The sequence below is a fragment of the Anser anser genome, assembly GCF_964211835.1.
Source record: "Anser anser genome assembly, chromosome: 19".
Lineage (NCBI taxonomy): Eukaryota > Metazoa > Chordata > Aves > Anseriformes > Anatidae > Anser > Anser anser.
The window spans coordinates 10,885,330-10,911,825 of record NC_139740.1 but is presented as its reverse complement, the minus strand read 5'-3'; the positions used below and the strand labels follow the sequence as shown (position 1 = coordinate 10,911,825).

The following is a 26,496-nucleotide window of genomic DNA, read 5'->3' as shown; positions in this document are numbered from 1 at the left end:
TTACATGTAGCTTTCTTGTCTCCCTTACTAATTTGTTATCTTCCAGATTCTTTCCATTTTTTTTGCTAAGCTGCATTTAGCAAGTACTGTGGAAAAATGGCACAAGAAAAAAGCCAGCCAGAGCCACATGTGATTTTTGCTTTGATAAGCGTTACAAAACATCCCAGGCGAAATACTTCACAAGGCTAAGAACCCAGCTGCCACCTTCTCACCTGAAGGTGCTGGCACCTTACTTGGGAAGAAGCTGGAAGCATCTCCTGCCCCTCTTGTATACAGCAGATCCCAAAATAAGAATTTCTGGACAGTCTCTTATGCAGCATGCAGCTAGGCAAAGCCAGTCTTGTTATTTCCAGCAGGCAGGCTCCGTTGCCTGGAAAAGCAGCTTTAGTTTGGCATGAACGAAAGCCAATGACTAAAACATTGTATGAAATTGATTTAATAAGGTTCAGTGATTGAAACAGGAAGGATTTCCTTTAACAATTTGTTACAGGCCAGATTCAGCCACTGCGACCAGCTCTGCCATCAGCCTAATTGAAATTTGTGCAATGAGTGGGGGCAACAATCTTTGCTCTCAATTAGCTCTGAAGAAAAGTTGAATTTTTTTAAATCATTCTGATTTATCAGCTCTTCTTTCATCTGATTTTTAAAAAGGTCTGGATATTTATACAGCTGTTCAGAATATTCAGAGGTACCATAATTCACAGATGTCATTTCACCGCTATTAAACTGAATGTTTAAAAGCTAATTAGAGATCAGGACGTAATTCATATTTCATTTGGAGGGAAGCAGGCAGGAATCTCCTACAAATACCCACTGCCAAGCCCCCATCTAGTCGCAGCCCAGCTGATCAGGCAGCCCACCCTGCCTTCTGGCTGCAGACTGAATTGGGTCCATCTGGCATCTCCTAGATTTTGGTTACAGATATGAGAAAAAAAAAACACAGTTCTGCCATCATTTCTTACACTAACCAGCACCTCCTGTAGAACTACTCCTTATGGTCTAACTGAACTTGTTTGTAGGGAAAAGTAACACCTCACGGTAGCTAAGTGAATCCCTTCAGCCCAGATAGAGCGAAACCTGGGGGCAACCAGACCTCGGATTAGGTCTGTTGCCTACGATCTCCCAGCCCCGTTCCAAGGCCTTGGTGCACGCTGCTGACCCTTGCCTGGCTGCCCTCGCTCTGAGAGCAGCGTTGTGTCTGCCGCCACCCCGACGTGGCTCCCGGCGCCTTGTGCGAGCAAGGCACAGGGCTCGGAGCGACCGGGGCTCCAGGGAGGAACCGCAGCTGAAGCTGCAGAAGGCTTCACGTGAGAAACTTCTTCTTGTAAAAACGCCTCTATTAATAAAACAGTAGGAAATGCAGAAAAGAAGATTTATCTCAGAGTAAAATGTTTCTCTGGGAGCTCCCTGAGGAGTCAGCAGCAGCTTGTTACGGAGCTAACATGTCTTTTACTGCCGCAGCCACATGAATAAGAAATATTTCAGCATTAGGAGCAGTTAAGAGAGGCACAAAGCAGGAGAGCTAGGCAAGCAGAACAAGTGGCTCTGAGTAACAAAACCCACAGCCACTGGAAAACCTTCTGAAAGGTTTTGAGTCTGAAACAACCCATGACCTAATTAGGTGGTACTGTTACTGGAGAACAGAGCGAGGAACAGAACGACAGGAGGGGGACACCAAGGGGAGGAGAAAGAGCCAGGCCTAAATACTCGGCCGACCAGCCCAAGCGAGAGCTGACCAAGGCTGACATTTATTTAACCAGCACGAGCACTCGGTGAGGCACGGGGGAGGCGCAGATGAGAGGGGTTTTGCTCTGTGCATGCGGACAGTTTCCTCACGGAGTGCGTTACGCAGAGATGAATGAGGTAAATGGGCAGGCACCATCAGCTTGTGGAGATCTGCAGTGAATGAGGCATAGCCGCACCGGTTTCTGTCACTAATATTTATACACAATAATATAAATAATATACACAATAATATAAAACTTTAAGGGGGAAAAATGGGTTAGAATCCCTAAGCAGCCTTGGAGGAAACAAGTATTGCAGCGACTTGTGGCAAGACAGGATAAGGATGCGACTTAATCTGCACCTTCCCCAGAAGGATTCAGCATCGCTCACGCCGAAGCAGTTCGGAGGCAGCTGGTGGAGTGTGGCTCCTGTGCCTGGGCTATGTGGGGGACGGGTCCCTGTGGTCCCTGTGCCAGCAGGCCCAGCCACACCGAACCAGCAGCGTGATACTCTCGAGCTCAGCACGGGAGGCAGAGAGAGTCATCGGGAACAGCCGCATGGACATCGCCATGGGGTGCTCGGGCACCCTGTCTGCCCAAGGCAGGAGGCCCTGGAAACCCAAAGCACCGAATCAATACCACGCCATGCAAAGGGAGCTCCCCATGCTCCACATGAAGCACCCTCTACACAAAGGATTAAAGAACACCTCTCACTTGCCCATTTTTACATGTTCTGTAAAAATGACAGGCCAGGCTCTTAGCTAGGATATCCTGGCCCAGCACCACTGACTTCAGCAATTTAAATGGTGAGATTTAGGTCTGGTATCTCCCAGCGGATACTGGGAGTGGAGAAGAGCTGGGCTGGCCAAATCCTCATCACTTTTCAGCCAGCAGGGTTACAGGCTGAGCCGCAGCCGGCTTCCTGCTGTTCGCCTTTGGAGACAGCAGGAGAGCTGAGGAGGTGCAGCAGCCTCAGGGGCTGCCACTCAAGTACGGCAGCCCCCGAAAAACACGGTCATTCAAACAAGGAACCAAAACTGCAAGGATCTGGCCCAGCCGTCAGCTGTTACCACAGATGTGTGGAGCCTTTGAACCAAGTTTCTTTAATCTCACATTCCTCTCCACTAAAAGCACGGGTATGATTGCTCAATCAAACGGCACCAATAAATCGAGTCCCGACTTCTCTTCCTCCCACTACAGCGCTCAATATTCCCAGAGGAGCAGGGCTGAATACTTCATTCCCTGTATTCTGTGACTAATCTCCCACAAAAGGGGCTGCCGAGGAGCGCTGCCGTCTCAGGATGGGTGGCACGGTGCGGCCCTGCCCTCGCGGGTACGCTCAGCTTCATTCAGGCAGCTCATGACTCATTCCCTGCACGGAAGCCGCACAGGCTCTCTGCAGTGCTGCAAGCTGCCTTCCGAGTGGGTAGTTTTAGGCAACCGAGCTGTGAAAGAACTGCAGATGAGGAAGCCACGGCACTGCCCCAGCCCTTCTTTAGAGGACCGCCGTCAGCTCCTGCAGGGAGCGCAGCCAGCCCAGCCCTCCGCTGTGCTTGCGAGTGCCTCGGCTAGCTCACTTCCTACGAGCATGCTTCTTCACGGCATGAGCCACAGGCTGTGCACGTCTCGGCTGTTTAAAGCAGGAGCGCAGGCATACCTGCAGCGAGTGCTGTGTGACTCAGAGGCACTGGAAGAGGGTGCTCGGAGCAGCCGTGCCTGCTCACGCGCCCACCCACGCAGGCACGACGCATGCCGCAAGAGAAGGCTGTGAGCCCTCTTCAACAGCGGCAGCTGTGGTGCGCAGGAAGATCAGCTTTTTCCCTGAGGTCAGAACAAGTTAGGTGACTAAATCACAAGTACAGTCACAATAGCGACCTTTCCACTGGGTTACGGTAACCTCTGCAGGGCCGGTATTTCTGCACTCACTTTTTGCTCCATTAAAAGCAAGCACAAATACTTCAGAAAGCGGAGAAGTTCAGAAGGAACAAGAGCCACTGCACGTTCTAGTTCTGCATCAGAAATCAGACATCAATAAGAAATGTCAGGAAATAAAGCCTGGCCCAGCTAAAAACTCTCATCTTCAAAACGACACCGCTTTACTACGATTTCAGTGCAAAAGGAACAGAAACAGCTCGCTGCCCGCTGCAGTGCCAGGCTCCCCTGTTGCATCAGCAGCGCAAGAAGGGATGCGCAGTCCCCAAAAGGCATGCAAGACGCCAGGGAGCCTGTCCCAGCTTCCCTCTCGTGCAGACAGCTTTGCTGTAGGTAGCCGGCGCACACAATACAACTAGCTCCCTCCTGAAAAGAAAAAGCTGACAAAGGGAGAAGGGTCAGGCTCTGCTTTCCCACTCTGCCTGGTTTTCTAAGACCCGTCTCCTGCAGTCTCACACCACTCAGTTAATGGCTCATTGGGGCAGGTTCATACTAACTGAAAGCAGACTTGTGTATATTTTAACTTTGTCTTTTAGCTTGATTTACCTCCCTTATCTACAACACACTTAACAAAAGACAACTTCTGGGGGAAAAACATTCATCGTTTCTTAATTAAAAGTTCTACTTACTGAGAACGGCTGTGGAAGTCACTACAGGAAACTCCAGGGTCTGAGTCTGCCCCGTAGCAGCTAAGTTTCTCCCAAGTGGGATGTGAAGGCAGACCTGGGACACGCTCTGTGTCTGTGCTGGTGAGGGCTCTCAACTGTGTGTCGTTGCCAAGAAACCTGGGGCAGATTCCAAAGCCTCCAGATCTGCCCTGGCTAAGGCATTCCTAATCAAATCCTCCTCTCAGCAGGAGCATCCAGCGCAGCCGCGGGCAGCACACAGCCGGGAGCAGCATCGCTGCCTTCGATCCAGGTAATGCTGAACTTCCATGCAGTGCTTCCACCAGTCCGAAATATTGCTAATTTAACAAAGCAATTTCTATCTGGAATTGGAACTAGCTATTTACTTTAGACTTATTTTGAAACAAAATTATTTTCTGCCTCACCCTCTCCCGCTTTTAGCTGCTCAGAAGAGATCACAGAAACGATGGCAGGACTGAGGTTTCAGGACTGAGGTTTGCCTTCAGGTTTGATGCCAAACTGTTCAGTGGAACCAGATATTTCTGTACAACTATAAGGCTCTGCTATACCAAAATCTCACGACCTGCAGCCGCACAATTCCTGGAAACAGGGAATTCATAAAATCTGCGGCTGCAGTAATGCATGTGAATAATCTTTTGCGTTACGGCAACAGATTCTAGACAGTCAGGTCGCACAGTGCCAGACGACATACACATTCACGGGCTCTATCTATCCCACAGATCTTGCAGTCCAAAACAAGAGATGTACAAAGCTGCAGAGAGCAAGAAATAGCCAGAAGAAAGGAAGACAGCACGGCAGAAAGTCTGAAGCCCAGCAGAAGTCAAACTTCCTCTCTAGAAAAATACTACCTCTCTGCTACCTCCCAAACCAGTAAAATAGCACTCATTTAGGCTCCTACCCCTTTGAATTTGTTGTTCCATTCAGAAAATGTTGATTGTGGCAAAGGGTATTCTTTATCTTAGTGGCTGTAAGATGGAAAAGATTCACGAGATCATGGAAGCCTGGGCAAAACCAGAATAAATGAGCAGGCATTTAAAGATCCCCTTCTCCACTGTTCCTATGTAACAGCTGATCTTGAATACAATCCAGCTTTCTCATTCAACATTAATTTTTGTATCTACAGGTAAATTGATTGTAATAAAAATGCTTATATTATGGAAGTCAGATCAAAGTGTTTTAACATTAGCATTTTGACTGATTTGACAAATTATTTATTTTTTTTCCTAAGGATCACAAACACTTCTGAGAATGAATTCTTCTCTTGAGTTAGGGTAGGCAATGTTTTTCAACATCTTTCAGTCTTTAACGAGACAGAAAAAAAAACATTTCCTGCCATTTTCTATTAGTTAATCATAACATAGCTGAAGTTTATCGTCAAACTGAAACAAAATCACATTGAATCCCGTAAGATGTCTAAATTTAGGCATGATAGGGGCATATCAGACTGTGCCTTGGCACAGTCATTTTTGCAACTATTTTATCTAGAGCTGGCCCAAATGACATTACACGAAGAATAACTGAACCCTGTTTATTTTAGCTCTGGTACTTCTAAGATTCAGATCTCTGCAACAATGGAAATTTATGGACCTTTAATTTTGTTTATGAGGACTGCTCAAAGGGGGAAAGGTCAAACATTTCAAAGATTAGAGTTTTCAGCAAGGATACACTTTAATCTCCTTCTTTCCTCCCAGAGTTACCATTATGTGCCTGTAAGTAATTTAAAATGAACTCCTCATACCAAACCATGTGTGCATCATGTGTAATGTGGCTAAAGTAAATCAGTTAAATATATCTTCCCAGCAGGGCCTCAGTTCCTGATTTCAAACAAGAGTGGTGTAAAGGAAGGTGGGAAGCAAAAGGAGGCAGTAAGGTCAAGGAAGTAGCAAGGAAAGATAACCGTGGCTTTGCATATTGGTTTTTGCTCTTCTTTATACTCCCAGAGACACATTTGTAAGGAGAAGAATGAACTCTTCTGTCTGTTCCCAGCTCTGCTTTTGTAGTGCTGATGAGTCCTGGAGCAGGCAGCCTTGAACCAGCTTCATCATCCAGCCCAAAAGAGATTAAGCATGAACAGCTCTCCCCAAAAGAGAGCGTTAAGAACACTAGTCATCAGTGCACCTGGGAGTGAGACACCTGAGACAGGTCGTGCTCTTAGGACGCATCGCTGCTCCTGCAGGCTCAGCACAGAGGACGGGGCTGCCCAGCTCTGCAGCAAGGCTGGCGCAGGAGCATCCCTGCAGCACAGCCCAGGAGCAGCGATGGAGCCTGCTGCAGCTCAGGGTCCTTCTCCTGAGATCCAGGGGCTGCAGAGCAAGAGATGAAGCCAGCTCTCCTGCAGAGTTAGGATGTGCCTGGGCTGCGCAGTGCAAACCAGGAGCGGGAAGGGCTCCATGCTCCACAGCAGAGACAGACAAAGATTACAATTAAATAAGCCCAGCATGATTAAAAATGTATCTCTTGCACTCACAATTTCCATGCATCTTTCAAAAGGTCTAAATCTGAGAAGGTAAATTAACTCCTTATCTGTTCACACTTGAAGTTTTTTAAAAAACAGGCCTGAAGGCTGGAAGAAGTTCAGCAGGCTGCAATATTTTAGCCTTACATGGGAAAGTTTGCCTAACGAAACACTACGATTTTATCAGACTGTTTCCTTCTGCTTCCTCTCTGGTGGGTAATGGAAGTTACACCCACTTCTTAGCTTTGACATGTGTAACCCAGAAAAGCCTTAGTTCGCTGTAAAAATGCCAAGTGATATGTTTCTTTGTTAGAATATGTCTTGGGGCTCTTGTCGCATTCTTCTAAACACGTCAGGATAAACTAAATGCATTATTAACAGCTAGTGGAAAAGCACCACGCATTAGCCATTCTTCTTCTGAATGGAAAAGAAAAAATTCTGATGAAATATAGTTCCTGCTATATTCCTAGATTGCTTTACTGGATAGCTGCCCTGTCTTTCACCAGCCTCAGGCTGAAAACAGGAATTATGGAAGATAAATCCAGATACCCTAAAAAGAATTAAAAGAAAATGTGAAAATTCTCACCATTTTTTTTAATTGGGGTCAGTTTCTTAAAATGTTTATATGATTAAGTGTTATTAATATTATTAAATGTTTATACAATTAAACAAATTTGTTAAAAACCCAGTAAAAATGAAACCAAAACACTCCACAGAAAGATGTCAAAATGAGATGCTCAGAAATTTAGGCATAATTCCCTTCTGCCTAAGCCAAAATGCTGTCAAAACCTGTAATTTTGGGTCATTTCAACTCTGACAGAAAACAGCTTTGCTGAAATGTGGCCTGCCATTGGAGTTGGCACTCCGTCCAGCGTCTCAGCGAGAAATGCCATCCCAAGAAAGGAAAGAGACAAATGATGCCAAGCTGCTGCAGCTGGACAGAAGCGACGTGGGATGGGGACCGAAGGGCTGGGCTTTCTGCCCTGGCCGTGTGCCGGGGCAGTACCTGCACACTGCTCCGGCCCAGCAGCAGGACTGAGCTCCTCCCGTTACTTCGCATGATGCACGCTGCTGCGCGAAGTCAGCGGTGCTCCCGCTGCCTCGGGATGCATCTGCGCTCAGCTACTCCCGCCTAGCAGGGGCTGCTGGCCTAATGCTGCTTTTGTAGCCCAGCATTGTATGGCAGAAAGGCTTCAGTCTGCCTCCTCAATGCCTGTCAGAAAGGACTATAGATGCGCTACAGCTGAAGTTTCCCTCGGTGCTGCAGCAAAACGACAGCTATTTATAAGCTATCTCACTTCCAGATCTCACTTCTCCCTAGCAGGAGATACAAAGACACATATAAAAGGCAATTAAATAAAACACAATGGATTGTGTTAACTACTGGTAACCAAGAAGCCACCTTGATCCCCTTCTGAATCTAAGATATTCACTGCATGACACTGCAGCCTCAGCTCACAAAGACTTTTCAGTTTCGGATTAAACACGTTGCATTGGAAATAGCTCTGGTAACCCCCAGCAGCAGATTAGAGCTGGCAAAGAGGGAAGAGAATGAATGGCAGGGGGAAGACAGAGGGGTTAAGCATTTGCATTGGGAGAAGGAGTGCAAAGGAAAAACACTGTTTTGTAAAAGGTTTCATTATCTTGCCATGTTTCTGGAACCTGGGAACTGTCTGGACCACGGGGAGGAAGAGGGAAATCACGTGGACTAGCTCTTCTTACAAAGCCCGATTCCACTTTCTGGAGCTCCAGCTCTCGAAACATGACCAAAATCTGGGGAAAAAAAAACATCCTGAGAGAGACCTAACTGAAAACTGCACCAGTAAGAATGAGATTGACTTGAGTCCCAGCCAAAACTGGAGAAGGCAGATAGAGGGAAGGACATGAAGCCTCCCCAGCAGCGCCTGTTGGAGGTGGCAGTTTTCCACAGGCAGACTTCATTTGCTGCCAGCCTGCAGGACTGCTTCCGAAAACATGGCTTCCTCCTTCCACAGTTTTCATGCAGAACTTACTGCTGATTCCTCTCCAGATGATTCACATTTAGCCTGAGAGACTATTTTTAGCTGCTTTTCTTTCAGCACTTAATTCTTGGAGAGTCCCTGCAATTTACGTGGCCTCCCCTCCCCTGGCTCCTCTGGCAAGAAGCGCCACGAGGTCGGCTGCTGAGAGCAGGGCTCAGCACCTCATCCCTTCTGTGCACAGCGAAGCCCATCGCAGCACTTCTGACTGAGGTCAATAGCAGCAGTCTTTATCGCCACGAAGATAGGTAGCGGAAAGAAAACAAACCAAGGAAAAACAAACACACTCCAGGTCCTCAGAGTGTTTGCAAAGCCATTGTGAGGCTGGTTGGGCAAAGGTCTGATGGTCTGGACACACGAACAGATAGCGAAGCTGAAGGCACACACATGCAGCGAACGCATACAGAGGCAGCTGGGTACAACAGAGCGCTGTAAAGCATGAGAAAATTGCTGCAATTCGTCTGGGGTAAACCTGACACCGAGACATGAAGTTACCTCTTTGTTAGGGTCACGCAGTGCTCCCAGCTTTATAAAAGGGAGATGTTAAATAACCCATCACCGTGTCCATGGCCAGCATCATGGTAGGTGTACGTGTCCTTCTGAGCTGAACTCTGATATCTTCAGGATTAGTTTTACAACTTTGACACAGACGTTGTGGGACATGGTTAACAGCAACCCAAATCACACATAACCACATAACATTACCAGCACAAGAGGCAGCTCCACAAGCAGGAAAGCGCCTCGTATCAGTCTACAGTGACTTCTTTCACATATGGGAATAGTGTCACTGTATTAAATCATTTTTACACTGGTAAAATCACATAAATTAAGGCTTGTCTTGCTTTAACTATACCCATACAAAACCCTATTGTTATGAACCATAAAAGTTTAATATTGTTGAGGTTCTTGCCTCTCTTCCAAATGTGGTTAACATTTTCTAACAACTCTAAATTTTTTGAGGCATGAGAATGGGACTCATACATACATGCAATGCACACATACACCACAGACATTGGGAAACCTAACTAAAATAGGAGTAAATTAGCTGGAGGGAGAGGTGAAAACACACTCAAGGTATGAATGTTAAGAAACCTTTGACCAAAGATTGTAATTTTTATCTGTGCAGTCTTACCTGGTTTACAAGTAAATCTCTCCTCTACCATGGAGAGACTCAGCATGCTGTAATACATAACCTTGCCTTTTAAGAGCATTTTGTATATTGATTCCAAAAGTGTGACTCAAGCTTGTTAGCTTATAATCTGCTAGGTTAGTAAGAGCTCCTAGGGAGCCAACATATGGGTGTACTTATGAGCATGTTAACAGCTGTAGTAAAGCAGCTAAGTCCATTACACTGAGCAATGGAGTTGGTTGTACTCTTTGCCTGTTGCCAACACAGCAATTATTAGGGCTGCTGTGTGCTTCAGTAGACTAAAAGAACTGGCAGACCAAATTGATCCCAGGAGTAATTCAAGAAAGACAGAGGAGTTACACCAAGAGTTGTGGCCCACTGTGTTCCTCTCCTTGAAACCCTCACTTGAAAATATTAGCTATTTGCAGGCTGAAGTCTAGGCTACTAAATGGTAATTAGACAGCTACATGGGAAATAATTGCCTGATTACGAGATGATTAATTAGTATTCTGTCAAGATACGATTATCCTGGCATCTAGGGAATACACTGCATTTCTTCTTTGCTCCTTACAAGATGATGACAGCAGCATAAAGCCCTTCTGCCCTAAATCCCTACAGAAAGGAACAGCAAAAGAGCACAGACAGCAGTACTCAGTACCCAGGGGTCTAATGAGACTAGAAATATGCACGGCAGACTGACACAGTCCAGTCCTGTGATGACAGGTCAAAAACAGACAAGGAAACAGCTTCACAAACAGCAAGAACCAAACAGGATCCTACCTGCACCATCCCTCAAATATACCAAACCACTTTTGACCGCGACCTTACAGTGGGAGACAAGCAACTTCTGGCTGCCTGCGTATTGCAATGTAAATGCCACACTTTGTCAGACCAAATCAAGCCTTGCAAAATTTTATAGATGCCTACAGGGACTGGAAGATAACAGCACAGGTACCTCTGAGGGCCCCTGAAACTCCAGTAAAAGGCAGGAAGACTGACATGGTAGGGAGAGGCGAGATTTACAACACAGCTCCTTCTAACAGAACACAGCCTGACCTAATTAGTTGAACGCCTGTTTGTACAAGGGTGCAGCAAACCTATAATGGTCCCCTTGGCTGCTTTTATAAACTAGAAGTAGATTTGACACCTACAAATCTTGCTAGGCTGGTAGCTTCATAAACTAGCGCAGGTGAGCAAGAAATTAATTTGCCTTCAGCACCATTAGCATCAGAGCTTTGATCTTTCCACGGTCGAGGCAGGGCAGCCCTGCTTTGCACTCTGCCTTTCACCCAGGCAGGCTCTGCAGAACAGGGGAACAAGAAAAAGCATTCTGGAAAATGATCAGCGCATGAAATTTAGTAACAAATTCCACCTACGTGCACAAAGTACTGCTGAGTTTTATACGTGCTCAGATATAGAAGCTGTGCCAGCAGACAAGGCACCGGGTGAGACAAGGGTACAGGTCCCCACTCGCTGACAGGCATCTCCGATGACCCCAGTGGTACACAGTCACCTAGCTCTTCTGCAGACCAGCCCGATTCTGCCACCTCTGACCTGGGCCTTATCAGTGGATAGCTCAATTTATCTTCTGCTGAATAACAATTTCCTAGCTCCCAGAGAAGCTATGAGATGAATTCATTAGAGTCTGTGAAGTACTTTGATAGTATAATAATGGAATAAGTATTGTAGATAGTTTTTATGCTAATTCTTTCATCTACATATCTGTGGCTGCCTCCTCCAGGAATTTAACAGATATATGGCGTGCAGAATAAATGTCTCAGAAGTAACAAGTCTCTGTACCAAGCCTGCAGCTCATTTCCACATCTTGCCACGTGTGTATGGCCACCCTGTACCTGCCCCGCCAGGACAAGCGAGACCTCCTGTAAGATGATGGAAACTGAACGATCCTCAGTGCATAGAGCTGTCAATGATGCCGCCTTGTGTGTCTCCTGCACCAGCCTTAAGGGGAAAAGCATCAGGGTGGCAGCCCCTTTAAAAATCACCCGGTGACAAATGCCATGCTGGCCCAGCTCTCCAGGACGGAGGTGTGCAGGTGGTCCCTCGCTGGCCACCCCGTTATTCCAGTTAGTGTTTTCCTCCTCCTGCATGTAAATACCATTAGAGCTTCACATTCATACCCTTCTGCTGGGCCAGATCCGGTCAACCCCTCAATTCCAGATGAACCCAAGCGCTCAGGTGCCCGACACCATTGAAAGGGACAGGAGTGAAGTCCCTGTGCATGCTGGTGACACGAGGCCTCCCAGCCGCCACCTCCCTTGGAAGACTCAGCATTGCAGCCTGGGTGCTGAGCACGCTGTAGTGAACTTTGCCCCTGTGTTACCCCTCAGCTAGACAGCTCCCAATTAACGATTTTGTGTGAGCCCAACTGGCTCTAGACAGTATTTTCAAATGTGACCACTCTGAAAGGAAAAAAAAAGAAATAGGTCAAGAGGATTATGCAGGGTGACTAATGATTGCTGCATGCTGGGCTGAGATGTGAAGCCTGGCTATGTTTTCAAAGGTGCATAATAATATGTCCTGGTCTGACCTGTGGTGCTGTTGACACTTTTTCTGAGTTGATGCCTTCTTACAAATGCCCATTAGGCTGGAAGCTTGGACGCCCACCATGAATGATGGCAGCGGAGTGGAAGGGCTATCAAACTTCACAGAACTCCCATTAAGTTTCACTTCATTTCTTAAAAGCCAGGCAGGAGGACAAGTATTTAGCCATCAAGGCCTTTTGGAATTGTTCGCTGAGGAATGTGCCCGCTGTTCTCAGGCTGTGGGACACAACGTGTTAATACTCAGACAGCTCCCAGGGGCTGTGCAGCAGGAACAAGAGGAGGGGGCTGTTCTGCTTGGCACAGCTGGCACTCAGAGGCAGGGGAGCACGCTCTGCCAGCCAGCTTGCCATCCAAATAGCCAGAACTAATAGTTTTATCCTCAGCTATTGCTGAGCTGAACCCAGAGCTCCCTACTGGGACTCCTGACCAACAAGTGATGTGGCAGGCTCAGAGAGCCACAGAAAACAGCATTTCATTTCTCTCAGAGTCCCTTCACGGATGAGAGTGTAAGGACAATCATTGAGAAGCCTCCTTGACAAGCACAGACATACCAGGGAAAACATAACCTCCAGTTCAGCTGAACTGCGAGGAAGATCTGGAAGCCATCTCACCTCAGGTGCCGGGGGCCAGCCGCCACACACGGGCTGTTGGCAGCCTGGCAGCTGCCGGGCAGGATGAGGTGAGACCGGCTGGTGCTGGGCCCCGAGCAGGGAACAGCGGGTGCGGAGCTGCTGGAAAAGGCAAGGTGACGCCTTCACTTTGCATAACTTTTGTCAGAAAGCTGCAGGGAAAACTCACGGCTATAGGAGAAACGTGCAACTGTGCAATGAAGCTGAGGAGTGCGGGCGAAGCTGTGAGGACAGTATTGCTACTGAGGCCTTCCCAAGGTGCCATGACAGACTTCCTACTGCACCTGGGTGATTCCACATCTGTACAAGCAATGAGGGAACGCAGCATGTACTTACATCTCACAGACGCCTTTCAAATAACCTGTTTTAATTCCCAGGCAGTTCTACACTGTCAAAGAGCAGAAAAGCATTGCTACAGCAGGGGCAGTCCTCTGTGACTGACAGGGCGCAGCCCAGGAAAGGCCTTTCAGTACAGACATCGAGGCTCCCCACCTCCTTCCTCAAGGCACTGCTCAAAATTTAACAGAGGATCAATTTTTGCCCCATTGTTAGGTCTCTGCAATCATAGGCAGGGAAGAAGATTTTTGCACAAGCTCCTTGATTTAGATCAACCAAAAAGTGACAAGAATACTTTTCTCGCTTTTTTAAAGCAAAGCCTGCCTGAGCCCACAGGCTGATTGTTCTGTAAATCAATCTCTTTTCCAAGTGTAAAATCTCCCATTGCTCATCCCCTGTCTTTCATCCTAATTAAATACTGATGTGAAGTAATCAGCATTATTGTCAATGGCTCTGGTACCGCCCAGACACTTCTGAATATACAGTATTAGGAGGAAAGGAAGCAAAAGAATATTTTCCGCCAGCAGCAGACAAGCACTGTGGACAGAAAACACCCATGCGAAGGGGTGGAATTGCCACTGCCCCAGGCAGGACCTCTTCTGTAGGGCACAGCCACTACTCCAGTCCCAGCAGTTTGCAACATGAAAAGAAGTGGGAGATTTAAAACAGCTGAAGGAACAAAGCTGCCTATACTCGGGGAATATTGGCCCAGTGTCCTGTGAAAGCACTGATACCACAGTGCCATAGATTGCTGCTCTGCTTACCTGCTTGTAAGCACCATGCACAGACAGGAGCAAACCCACACCTTGCAGTACACTGCCAGGAGCTCTCCGCTGGCTTTAGTAAGACATCAGCCACGGACATCTAGCTTCTAAACCCATGTCTCACAGTTCTGCACAGAACTGGGGAAGGACTCTGCCCTCACTCCAGTTCCTGTTTCTTCCAGCGCTCTGACAAGCCCTTACAGCACCAACCCAGAGTGCTGAGGGCTGAGCACTGGCAGCAGCGTACGCTGTTCCTGCCCTGTCTGTGCTAGGTGAGGGTGCCTGGACAGCTGGGCCTGCTGCGAGGTGCCCCCGCAGAGGCCCTGGTGCCACGCTGCTCCAGCCCTTAGGCCTGGCCCCCACATACACCCCAGCTCAGAGTAGGGGGCCATGCTGTGGCCACATAACTTTTTTTTTCTTCAACAGAAATACTTTATTTTGCCTCAACAAACCAAAACACAGCAAGCTGTATGAAGCGAATTCACAGGCCTATATTTTATACTTCAGCAAGGCGCCCAATGGCTGCAGGGCTAGCCCGGCTGGGGGCCTGCAGTGCCCCGTGTCCTGCAGAGAATGGGTCATGGGAGTGCCCCTCTCTGTGCTGGATGCGACACAGCTTCCCCCTGCCACTGCAGAAGAGAGTTGACTGCCTCCAGTTACCTTTCAAATTCTGTTTTCATAATCTGGTCAAATTAAAATACTGAAGTGCTCTTACATGCTGATCCATGCCCTTGGCACTCACCTCTCCCTTCTTATTAATCACATTCAATACGGAAGTGTTTAGATGCCATCAGAAAAGAGCTCCTGTGAGGCAGCGAGTTGTCAGCAGGGGGGAAGCTCTGGGACCCCACGTCATCTAAGAAGCAGCTACAGATGGTGAATTACCATAGGAAACAGAAACGCGTGTGGTCCATGTGGTTCTTGTTACTACAGGCTCTTGTGGAAGTGGCATGAGTGTGAAGGCAGCCCCAGCCTACCAGAGCTGAGGAAAGAACGGTATGCCTCCCCGAGCAGACCTGTGCAAGCTGTGCTAACACAGACCAGCCCAGAGCAGACAGGGGAGCACACCCTTAGACAGTCTGAGCTCCTGGGAGCTGATTCAGGAGAGTCCATCCTCCCTCGAATATCAGATTCCTTCATAAGAAAGAAGACACTGCACATAAAAGCACGAGTTTATGCAGAATGCAAGTATCTAAGTCCAACTAAATATGAACGTTTGGTATTTAAGTATTGATATGCTAAGAAGAGTGCTGGTTTCTTTCCTTTCACACCTCTTCCTTCTAAGGTTAAGTGGTCCTGTTCTTGCAGGGGAGAAGCAGAGAGAGTGTCCCATATGACAGGCACTATACAATCAAGTTTCTTTCTGTAAAGGTTTTTGATCTAAAAAGATTACCTACAAGCTAGAAGAAAAGCATGTCACTCAGCAGCACAGCGAGCAATGCCCTGGCTCTAAGTCAGGAAACATCTGACAATTTTGTTCATGGGGAAAAACCAGTCATCTTTAATAGTTGTAAAGAAAGTGACCGAGGACTTTCCCCAGCCCTAGAATTTTGCTTCACGAAGCATGAGTCAGTGTTATCAGACCATTTCACTGCTAAAGCTTTTCTTTGTAGACTAGCAGGGCATTGGTCACGCTTGGCAGGGCATGTGCTGTGGTATCTGAATACAAACTTTCCGCTTTGATTTGAGTACCACAAAACGACACAGGATGTCTCCTGATAGCAAAGTTTTGCTTTGGTGCAGTAATCTGAGAAATCTTACTCACAGTTTCTTTACAGGCAAGGAAATGTATTAGACAACAGGTGAAAACTGAGTTCACTACACAAGACACCCTTTGGTAATTTCCCAGTAATATCTCACTGTTGGCTTTGTAATGAGACAAACAGAAAGGTTTTATGTCAAGTTTCAAAATACCGTATAAGTATAAAGCTAGCAATTTACTCTTTCACTTACTGACAGCTTCCCAGATGAGAAATTTGTGGCAGTTCCTGAAGTTAGATAAACCCCGTAAAGAGTGATTCATAAAGGAATGGTTGTTCATCTTTGTGCTCAAGAGTTCAGAGGTAAACAAATATTTATGAAAGGCAACATTTATCTGCTAGTCTCACAAAATACCATGCATTACTCATATCAGATCTCAGAGATGCGGTGAAATACTGACTTCATTCATTATTTACATCTCCTTCCTCACTCTTCCACAGGGTTAAAATCAACTTATAAATCTTTCTTTGGAAACATCTGTGCTAGTTCATTAAAAAAAAAAAAAGCCCAGAATTGCAAACACTGTTGGTTTAAGTCACAGACTCTTTAAGCCCAAATCCCATGCTGATGTAGGTGACATTGATTACTAGTCTAGAGCCCCACATTTTTGCAGTACACATGTATAGCAGGTATCCTGCTAGAAAGGGAGGGAGAACACCAACAAGGTTCTCAGTGGCTTTTCTTCAGGACACGCTCCATGCCCCCAGAGATAAACAAGCAAAAGCAAAGTCACTGCATGCAGGTAGAAAATATGTGGTTCCAGAACTTTGATGGACATGGTCTAGAGACAAGAAAACAGAAGGTTCTGGGTTGCTGCTGATAAACTGATCATCTTGGTTTCTATTTTGTTACCATGAACAGATTCAAACCAAAACAAAGGAACACATTTATTTTTCACTTCAGCCACTGGCTTCATATTTGTCATACCAAACCCTGAAATTCCTCTTCCAAGTTCAGCGATGGAAATTTAACCACGATAAAGACTTATTTGGCCTAGAGGTTGGATGGTGCATGGGAGCCTTTGGGATAACTGGTACTAGACAAAGTTAAACATTTGCAAAATATCAATTTTCCATAAGCAGCAAGTGAACAAGAGAAACCTAATTACAGCCCAGACTTCTCCCAGTTGTTTTTCATTTTATTCGCTAACCTTTAATCTCCTTTTCAGGAACCTTTTCTATCATACCTTTTTCTTGGCCTTAGATTTACTTTCCTCTGATTTGTAAGAATTCACTTCCTCCTCTCTTTTTCCTTCCTTCTTTCCTGCACTCCTATAAATACCTGTTAAATAAGCTGTTTCTGCACACCAGTCTCCTCAGCGTGCAGAGCTGGGGTTTGCCCACGCTGTGCTCAGGCACTGTTCTGCACTATGAACGGGCAAAGGGAAAGTAGGACATTAGTTCTTCGCTCACTCATGATGTGAGCTCTCCTGTACAATGCACTGAGGAAAATTTCGGTCGAGCACACTGCAATCATTTTGAGCCTGCAGGCCAAATAGCATCAGAAATGCCTAGAGAGAAAAAAAGGATGTAACTGGTCTATGAAATATTCTGAGGAGTTCAACAAGAAGCCAGTGGGACGAAGATCCCAAGAGACAAAATAGTCTAAAAGAGTTTTATGGCAGAACCCCCTTTCAGAGATTGAAATATGACAAGCAATTTTAATTCTGAAATTTAAAAAACAAAAGAGGACCCTAGAGGAGATTAAGCTGTAAGAGTTATAAGGAGGCACCATACAGAAAAAGTTCCTACTCTAACAGTCTTAAGAGCTTACAGAGTGGGAAAAGAAAACCCACCAGGAACATATCCTCATTTCTTTCTTACTCTTAAGTTGATTTTCACCATCTAAGAATATGACCAACAGTTCTTAATGGCTCCTAACACCCCCCTTTTTCTGGGCAGGTTCCCATCTTCCACAACCATGCCTTAGGGCATCATAACCATATGGTCCATCTCACGATGGAAGACATGCCCCAGTTAACCCGACCAATCTTCCTCAGTGATGTTAGCATTCAAGGGCACAGTAATTAAAAACTGATGGGAGCAGCAAACAGCAACAATTCTTTGAACACGCACATGCCAGTAAGAAATACGGAACAGATCCTGATATAGGAAACTTCTTGCAGGGGATACAGAAGAACACTTGAGGCTCTGGCTGTAGCTCTGCCTGTGACCACAACAAGCCCAACACATCCTCTCTGCAGCTAGGAGAAGGTGGCAGCATATTCAGTATGTATCAGTTAAAAAGTTCTGCCTGTTTAAATGGGGTTAGGTTTTATATGTAGTGTGATAAATACACTTCTACCATGGGCAAGAAAGTTTACGTATGTATTATTGCCCTATTCTATAAAAATGGTTGGACACAGCTCTACAACAGAACTATATCACATTTATGTAATTGGGCTGAAACTACCTAAGGGTAGTTTTGTTCTGGGAGCCTACATGCAGTGAAAGATGCAGAACAGGCTTTCAGGGGGTAGGACTAAATTGTTTACGTACTACTTTTTCTGCATCCTCTCACTTGGAAACTGTAAATAAAATAAAAAATTCCACATTTACTTCAGCAGAAAACCTGTCATGTGTTAGCTATCTTTTGGAAGTTGAATTGTTTGTTATCATACTCCTATCTGCACAAGCTGGGAAAAACTCCACGGAATCACCCTTTTCAATATGCCTTTTTTTTTTTTTCTTTTTAAACCACACTGTATCTACTTCATGCCTTCCCAGTCATGTTAATTTGAGAGCAGGCTGCCAGATTCACACTGTTAGCCCAAAACACTCATCAGCATTTGCATCCACTCTGTATCAACATTGCCATGGCTACATTATTATTCCAACTTAACCCTGCTAGCAGCTTATCACAATGCCACGTACCAAAACAAGCCGGGACCCAGTGTACACATCCACCCAAACAAGCTGCCTATCTGACAGCCTATGCTCCAGCTGACACCCAAGTCAGCTGCGTAACTGCAATAACAGCCTGGGTAAAAAGGTGTGCCAAAGTGCAAAACTCCTAATTAGCAACACCTCTCAGGGGCCTAATTGATCTTGCCTGGATTTCTGTAAACTTAGAAGATGTAACAGTTGATGATTTATTTCCTGTTTCTCGTCCGTTCAGACTGTAACTCTCGGAGCAAGCCCTGCTGCGCTCCCCTTCTGAAAGCTATGTGGCAGCGTCCTGAGGGCACCAGCACCTCGTGCAGCCTGGAAATCCCTCGGGGACTGCGTTGACCAGAAATAAATCAGCGCTGTTGCGCCCAGTTCCTGCTGAGTTTCAGCAGCCTCTTCTTGCATGAAACTTCTGGACAGAAGCTGCGTTTCTTTGGCATCCTTACTCCAGCCACGGCCTCCGCGTCCCTGATTAAAAGAAGGTCAAGTAGCCCACATCTCTTTAATTTTTAATCGCAATTTCATGCTGTTATTTCAGCTGCTGGAGGCAGCGTAGCACAAATCCCGCAGGAGCAGTTCCTAGATACTCTCTTGTAGGCTGGCCTACTTTTCCTTCCTGTCGGGTTACAAATTGCTTATCACGGCCCTGATGTGTGGCGGTGCTGGGGAAGCGTGCCTCTACCCAATCGCATAAATGCTCCACTGTAGCATGTAAAATAGTGCATTTTGATCCTTCTCCAGCTTCTAAAAATAGACAAGATAATCAAGATCTAATTTTTAGCTCTGTGAGCCCAGCTGAGTACAATGGTATAATTTTAAGGGTAAATGGAACTGACAAACTGCTCAATAAACCTGCAGGTGGGAGGCACCAAACTGGGGAGGCCAGAGCCCACACAGCTTTGGGGGGGATTTGGGACATTTCAAGGGCTGGGGGTGAAATGCGAGAAGGAAGCGGGAAAGGAAAAGCACTGGGCAATTTCATTACCTGCATGAGTAATTCTGGTGGCACTTCCTGAAGCTACTGAAATCAAGCATTTGAGCCCTAAATAACTGCAGGCAGTCTAGCAGCAGCTGTATGGCAGAAATTCCTGTAAGATCTCCTAAGGAGGATTGTTTTTTTTTTTATGTAGGTGGGAAAACCCTGGCAGTATACGAAGCACTTTTGTTTTGACAAACAAGAGAAGGTTCCTCCAACAAAACGCGTTGCTCTCAGTCTGATCAGAGAGACTAAAGAGCAAAAAGGATGCAGGGAAATGCTTTTAGTTTGCTTGTGCAAGGAGGGGTTTCAGTGGCTTTGTTTAGCCTGACCACCTCTTTGTGGCAGACTTTCTCCCCAGTTTCAAAACCACCTGGCATGTGGCTTTATCAACCAGCTTTTACAGGCCTACACAGACCTTTCTCCCAGTTAAAAACAAAACAACCACAACAAAAAATACTTAAGCCCATACTTTTTACTCCAAAGAAGGTTTTATATTTCAGTTTCACAACCTTTTCACTGAATATACTCAAAGAACACTCTGTGTTCCCTTATCTTCTATAAACACAGCACAATTCTGCCTGAACAGCAAAGAGAAAAGAGGTGAGGCAGAGGAGGAAATAAATACAAAGAAAGAAAGAAAGAGCTAGTTTCAGGTTTGTGAACTGGAGGGCAAAGATAACTTCATCCCGTCACACAAGTGCCAAGAAACCCACAGAATCCCATATGCACTGCGTCTTACTTGGCTACTTTTATTACAGATACTTTGGTATTCCCAAAAGAAATATATCAGAGTCAGGACTGCTTCAACACCCTCTGACCGAGCAGCTTTATTTCTATAACAAGAGAACAGGACACAGTGAGTGCTGTAATAATACTTCTTCTGCTTATACTGTTCATAATGCCGTAGTCAAGACACACAAGTTAAAGTGGATGGATTTGCATTACAACAAACAACAGGTAAAAAGGGCTAAACCACAAAGTCATACTTACCTGAAGGATTAAATCAATAGGGATGCGACTTCCTCGACAGAAAGGGAGCAAGTTTTAGCTTTCCGTAATTTCACAGCCTCTACCCAAAGACTGATCCGCTGCCTAACTTGGTTCATCCACGGAGAAACAAGGATGGGAGGAACATTTTGCCATGGCAACTGACAATTCCAGAAAAACCACCCCCAAAACTGTGCTCAGTCAGAAAATCAGCAGATGAAAAGCTTGAAGATAACACCTCAGACAGAAAAAAAAAATACATGAGAGAAAATGTCTGTTAAATAGAGGTTCTGTCAAAGAGAAACGTGATGGGCTTTCAAATGGCAAAGCTCCTGAAGGTTGTACAAAACCCGACCTGGGCCCCAGAACAACAAAATACTCAAAGAAGGGGCAAAGATACCAAGAAATATGGATGCACGAGGTAACTCTCCTTCAGAGGCCTGGAAGGACACTGGTTGTAGCTTCACCTGCTACTGAGTGCAGCAGGAACAGCCACGCTGAGCAGCCACAGCTCCGCCTGTTTGAAGCACCCCAGAAAGCACAGCCCTGAGAAGTGGCACGGGTCAACTGGGACAATGCCACGTGCAAAGTGAACAATTTCTGTTCCCTTGATGATTTATGTTTCTATTACAGGAGGACAGCAGTTCACCTGCAGCAGCAGGTGGTTACAATTTAAAACACATAACTGGCAGAATTTGGGCAAAAACACTGGCATAAACAAACTCAGCCCAGCCTTCCAGCCCCCCAAATCTGATCGAGCAGCACTGCACTGAGAAGCAGCATCACGGCAGCGACAGAAGCTCCAGCAGCGTCTCTCATGTCCCTCCCCAGCACCAAGCAGACTCTTGCTGGCCCCAAAGACAGCGGGATTGCATCTGGAGGGAGCAAAGCCCATCTGCTGGGGTGGCAGGGCAATAATGAGGTGGGAAAACACTTCTCCCTCCCTAGGAGCTCCTAGATTTCAAAATATTTTCTTGTCCCAGCTCAGGACGAGAAGGTCAAAACCTCAGATTTTTTTTGAAAAGAAAATCCAAAACACATTTCAGGAAAGGGATGAAGTATTTTTGGACTGGGCCAGAGTATTTCACTTTTTCTTGTATTATTTGGTGTGTTTTTTATACAACAACCAAGCAGAAACAAGTCCAGGGAAAAGTAATTTACTCTCTGAAGACATCAGCGTGTGATGTTGCACCAAATCACAAAATTCAAGTTGGTTTTGAAAGAGAAAATACTCCTCAAACAATCTTTTCTATGGCTGCTTTTGGAGGAGTCAGCATTTATTTTGTTGGAAGATGCCTACCTTGCCCTGAGTGCAGCACTGCTCATTCTCTGTGCAGCAGCTCTTCAGGGCAGCCTTTTGTAGTCAGCTTGAGCAGCCAGAGAGGTAGATTATTTTTATGCAGGTGCTCTGTACCAAGGACACTTTGCATGTATGCACAAACATAAAAAATATAAATCAGAATATTGCCAGGTGAAAGCAGCCAATTTCCATGTAAATTAGTCCCAAATGGGTGCACGCTGCGCTTTTCATTGCTCTTGGTAATTGTTCACTGGAGGTTTCTTGGCAGTTGTAGTTAATGTTGCTTTCCGATGCTTGGAAAAAAATAAAAAAAAAAATGAATTGCTGAGAGTGTTGCCCTTAGAGGTTATAATAAACTTCTCAGCAGTGAAGATATTGCATTGCCTATGGATAATCCTATCTCGTCCTACCTAGGAACATGGGCTTGTTTCTCTGTGACGGCACGGCTGTGCTTTATGAAGATTTTGGACAGAGCTGAGCTTAGAAGTGTCTTCCAGCAAGGGATTCAGGCAACAACCTCCTCAGGAGCAAACCCACAGTGTTAGCCTAACTCTTACCAGGCCTTGTGAAGTCTTTCTCCTGATTTCTGCAGGGGCTGGGATCAATCCCTAGGCTGGGTCCAACAAAAGGCATCCCCGGAGATGTCGACTACACTCATTTCCCATGGGACACAATAAAAGCGGAGGGGAAGGAGAATCTGGCAGATTTAGGAGCATCAAATAGAAGCCAGACTTCTAGATTAGGAACGAGGGAACTTCTACTTCCTTTAGCGTGCCCAAGGGAGACGCTCGAGCCAGAACATCCCCCAGCTGAAGCACTGGGGGACATGCATGTCCCGCGTTCTGACTGCTGCAGCAGTGAGGATGCAGCCTCTCCCCCAGCTTGAGGAAAGATGTTAAGAATGAGTTGTTCGTAATCACAGCGTGGGTCCCACGGTGACAGCAGGACAGAAGAGCCCACCAGCAGCTTGGAAAGGGAAGCAATTTGCAAACATACGCTGTGCTGATTGCTGTGTAGCACAAACACCCCGAGAGTCCCAAGCGCGGGGAGGGAAGGCTTCACACGCGAGGCAGACACCGAGCAGCGACAATGCCAAAAACACAATGGGAGCCAAGAATGACAGCGTGGGGGTGGTGGAGAAAACTGAAGGCTGATAAGAAACAGAAAAAAAAAACAAAGCTTCAATTTGCTGTGTTTAATACTGCTTCTCCTGACTGCCTTGGCTGTGTTTTTCTCTTCGGTATCAGTTGGAAAGGTATTTCCAACTTAACATCTTAGCTGCTGTTTGTGTTAAGGTGGGAGATCTGATGTCCTTCACCCAAATTTTGCTTCAGCCTCCAGAAGGAAGAGCAGTGAGCTGAGTACAGCAAGGGTACACGGATCCAGTGCGATCCATGTGGGGAGTTTCTCTGGGGGCTCAGCCACACCAAGTCTGCACCAAGGACAAAAAAAAAATCAACAGTCAAGCTCTGGAGGATGTGTGGTGCTCTCTGTAGCAAAGATCTGTTTTAACTTGTGGTGCCAGGTTAGCACTATGCCTTTACTCATTTTCATGGTGGACACCACCCTAAAAAGGGCAGACCACGCTTCTGGGAAGCTAAAAGTGATAAAGCAGATTTTTCTTGGGCTCGGGTGAGATTTGATGTCTTTGCTTACTCCTCTCTTCTGAAGTGACCCAGAGGGGTTTGTTCATCGGTAAAGTGGCATTGCTGTGGCTGCCAACATGCCTGGTGAAAGAGATGTCTTCAATAGTCAAAAAAAAAAAAAAAAAAGGAGAGTTTTGCTTAAGATGCGAACAGCAAGAAGAACAAAACTGCAAGTTTGAGTTCAATAAAATATTCAACACTTTCCTGGGCTCTGCTTTGCAATAAATATAAGAAACAGCATGGAGATAATAAGCGCAATTCCATGCTGACCCAGTGACCTATGCAAATGGCCTGTCACCTTTCTTTAGTCCCGTGGTGTCTCAGACTGCTATATCCTTCCTCAGCCTCACAAAAAACCCATGTGGATCACTGTCTTTTCCAGTGCAGAAAAGTCCCTCTGTCTGACATAGGTGTTAGTTAGCAGATCTCCTCAAGCAACTGGTGGGAAAAAAACTTTTTTTCGGAAGCCAGTGGGGGACTCCTAATTGCTGCTGAAAATATTTTCAAAGCAGCAGATCAGCTAGTAGTCCCCGCTCCATCCCAGAGGCAAACACAATTTATTTGTCATGTTTCAACAATTTTTCTGCTGTTCATACAGTGCAATTAATCACTTGGCAGGCGGGCGAACACACACAGGGCTGAAAAGGCAGCTCACTCTTTGACATACAGCAATCATCCTGCACCTTGTTAAGCAGCAGACTCCCTCTTATTTACAGATGACAGCAGCAAAAAAGAAAAAAAAAAGAAAAAAGGGAAAACTGCCACTACTCGATACCGCACCAACAAATAAGATACTAACAGCCTTGTTTAAATCAGGGAGCCTGCTATTATTGGAGATTACAATAGGCTCTTCCACTGGCTTTGCATGTACAGCATTTGGGCATTGATTTCAGATGAAGAGGCAATTTCTCCTATACAAAAACGCATAGCCTGTCTCTTCACAAGCAGCTACTCAGGTACTCTGCTACCTGGTGAGAGGCTCTAAGACCTTTCATTCAACCTCCTCTCCTGTCACCTACCCAGGTGACCTGATTCAGGCTCCATTCAAATCTGAACAGCCAGAATATGCCCCACGAAGTGCTGAAAAATCCAGATCCTGGTGCAGATTCCCTTTTCCCCAAACTTAAGACACCTGGACCCAGGCAACTGCTTCTCTGACCTACAGTGCAAGTCTTGGCCAGGGAGGTGTGGATGCAGCCAGCCTAATTCCCTTTCGGTCCTGTGGCCAGTGCTCACAGCTGGCTGGGTGCCCAGCAGGGCCCTGAGCCAACTGTTCACAAACGCTAGGCACGGGCACTTCGCTTTGTCTGAGCTGGCTGAATCTGGGTCTGGGTTTCCACACAGAGACTTCAGCTGTGGACTTCGCTGGTTAGCATCTCCTAAAGGCTAGCCAGGGCTCTGAAGTGCTACCAGAAACTTGCTGCAGAGCAAATCCTGCACAGTGGGCTGGGAGACTTTTGGCTCCCTTCAAACTGGAGCCAAAACTACACTTGAGGGCACAGCAGCCAGCACTGGGAAAGGCATTTGGGGTGGGTAAGTTGGCTTCTGTCACATATACAACATTTCTATTCTCTCTCTAAAGAGACAGAAATTATACCGACCACTTATACTGCCTCTAAGAGGGCATGTTACAGACTGAAATACCAAATCCACAGACCCCAAACACATATGCAGGGGGTGCAGGTTTGTTCACAGGTCTGGGAGTGGAGAGGCTCTACGGCTGCTAGCTTGTGCCGCTTGTTGCAGAAGAGACCTGCTTCTCCTGCAGTATTTATAACCCTGTTCTTAACATCACAGAGCACTTTGAGCAGCAGTTTCAAAAGCTTCTCCTGCGTAGTGCCAGAACTTCGAGGTATTGGCACAAGGTAGGCTGGGGGAGGATGAGCAGGGACCCGAACATTTTCTTTCGGGTCTGACATGAGTTTCCTAACTGCCATCCCATCCTAAGTTTCTTTGGACCAACTCTCTCTGCTTGCACTAACATTTTTGCAGCCTGATTCAGTGCTGACGAAACTCAGTGAGACATTTCTGACTGATCTGATGGTCCCGTAGTAATTAAGTGCTGCCCTTTGCTTTCTGTGCATCATGCCCCGACAGACCTGAGCTCGAAGGACGAGTTATCTGTTTGCCTGACACAGCATACTGACAGTCTCTCATTACAAACCATTAGAAACCTTTCATGGAATGGTCTTTGCATTTTAAATTATATATGCTTTTTTTTTTTTTTTCTTCTGGTTGTAGACATTAAAAGGTTATCAGTTTTTGTTCTTGTTTACTGTGAAGAAGAAAGTAAAAGCAGACCATTTAGAAAATATTAAATGAAATGCCCCAACCTCCTGGTAGCTGGGGATCTTACCTATCAGTTTAAATTAATTGCATCTAGTTGGTTGCAATTAAAGGCTTGAGTTTTGGCAGTTTCTTCTTCCCCATTTGCCTCAAAACACACAAACAGCTTGATCAGTTCAGCACCTCACTGTGGCTCCTGCCTTTACCTCATCCCACTTCTTGGCATTACCTTCACCTCTGCGTGCCTCTGCTTCATTTTGGGCTTCGAAAAGCGCTGATACAGGGAATAGGCACATGGGAGAGGAAGCCAAAGTGAAAGCAGGGGAAAGGGGAAATAACGTGAGACAAGGACAAGTCTCCTTTTCCTTTTCTCTCTCCCAAATCACAAGCACCTGAGAGTTAGACAGACATGTAAAGGGTATCCTGGGATGAAAATCAGATTAACAGGCAA

General features: G+C 46.1%; 1 protein-coding gene across 3 annotated transcripts in view; it reads right to left on the bottom strand.

Annotated features, from left to right (window-relative positions):
* RAB11FIP4 (RAB11 family interacting protein 4) overlaps nt 1–26,496 on the bottom strand; it is a 118,366-nt gene that overhangs the window by 38,765 nt on the left and 53,105 nt on the right. Inside the window, exon 1 of one of the 3 annotated variants that reach the window (XM_083805386.1) lies at nt 4,286–4,424. The exons of the other annotated variants lie outside the window; for them this stretch is intronic. The gene's annotated coding sequence lies outside the window, so the exon portion shown is untranslated. Of the gene's footprint in view, nt 1–4,285; nt 4,425–26,496 lie in introns of those variants that run through there. 3 annotated transcript variants of the gene reach the window in all.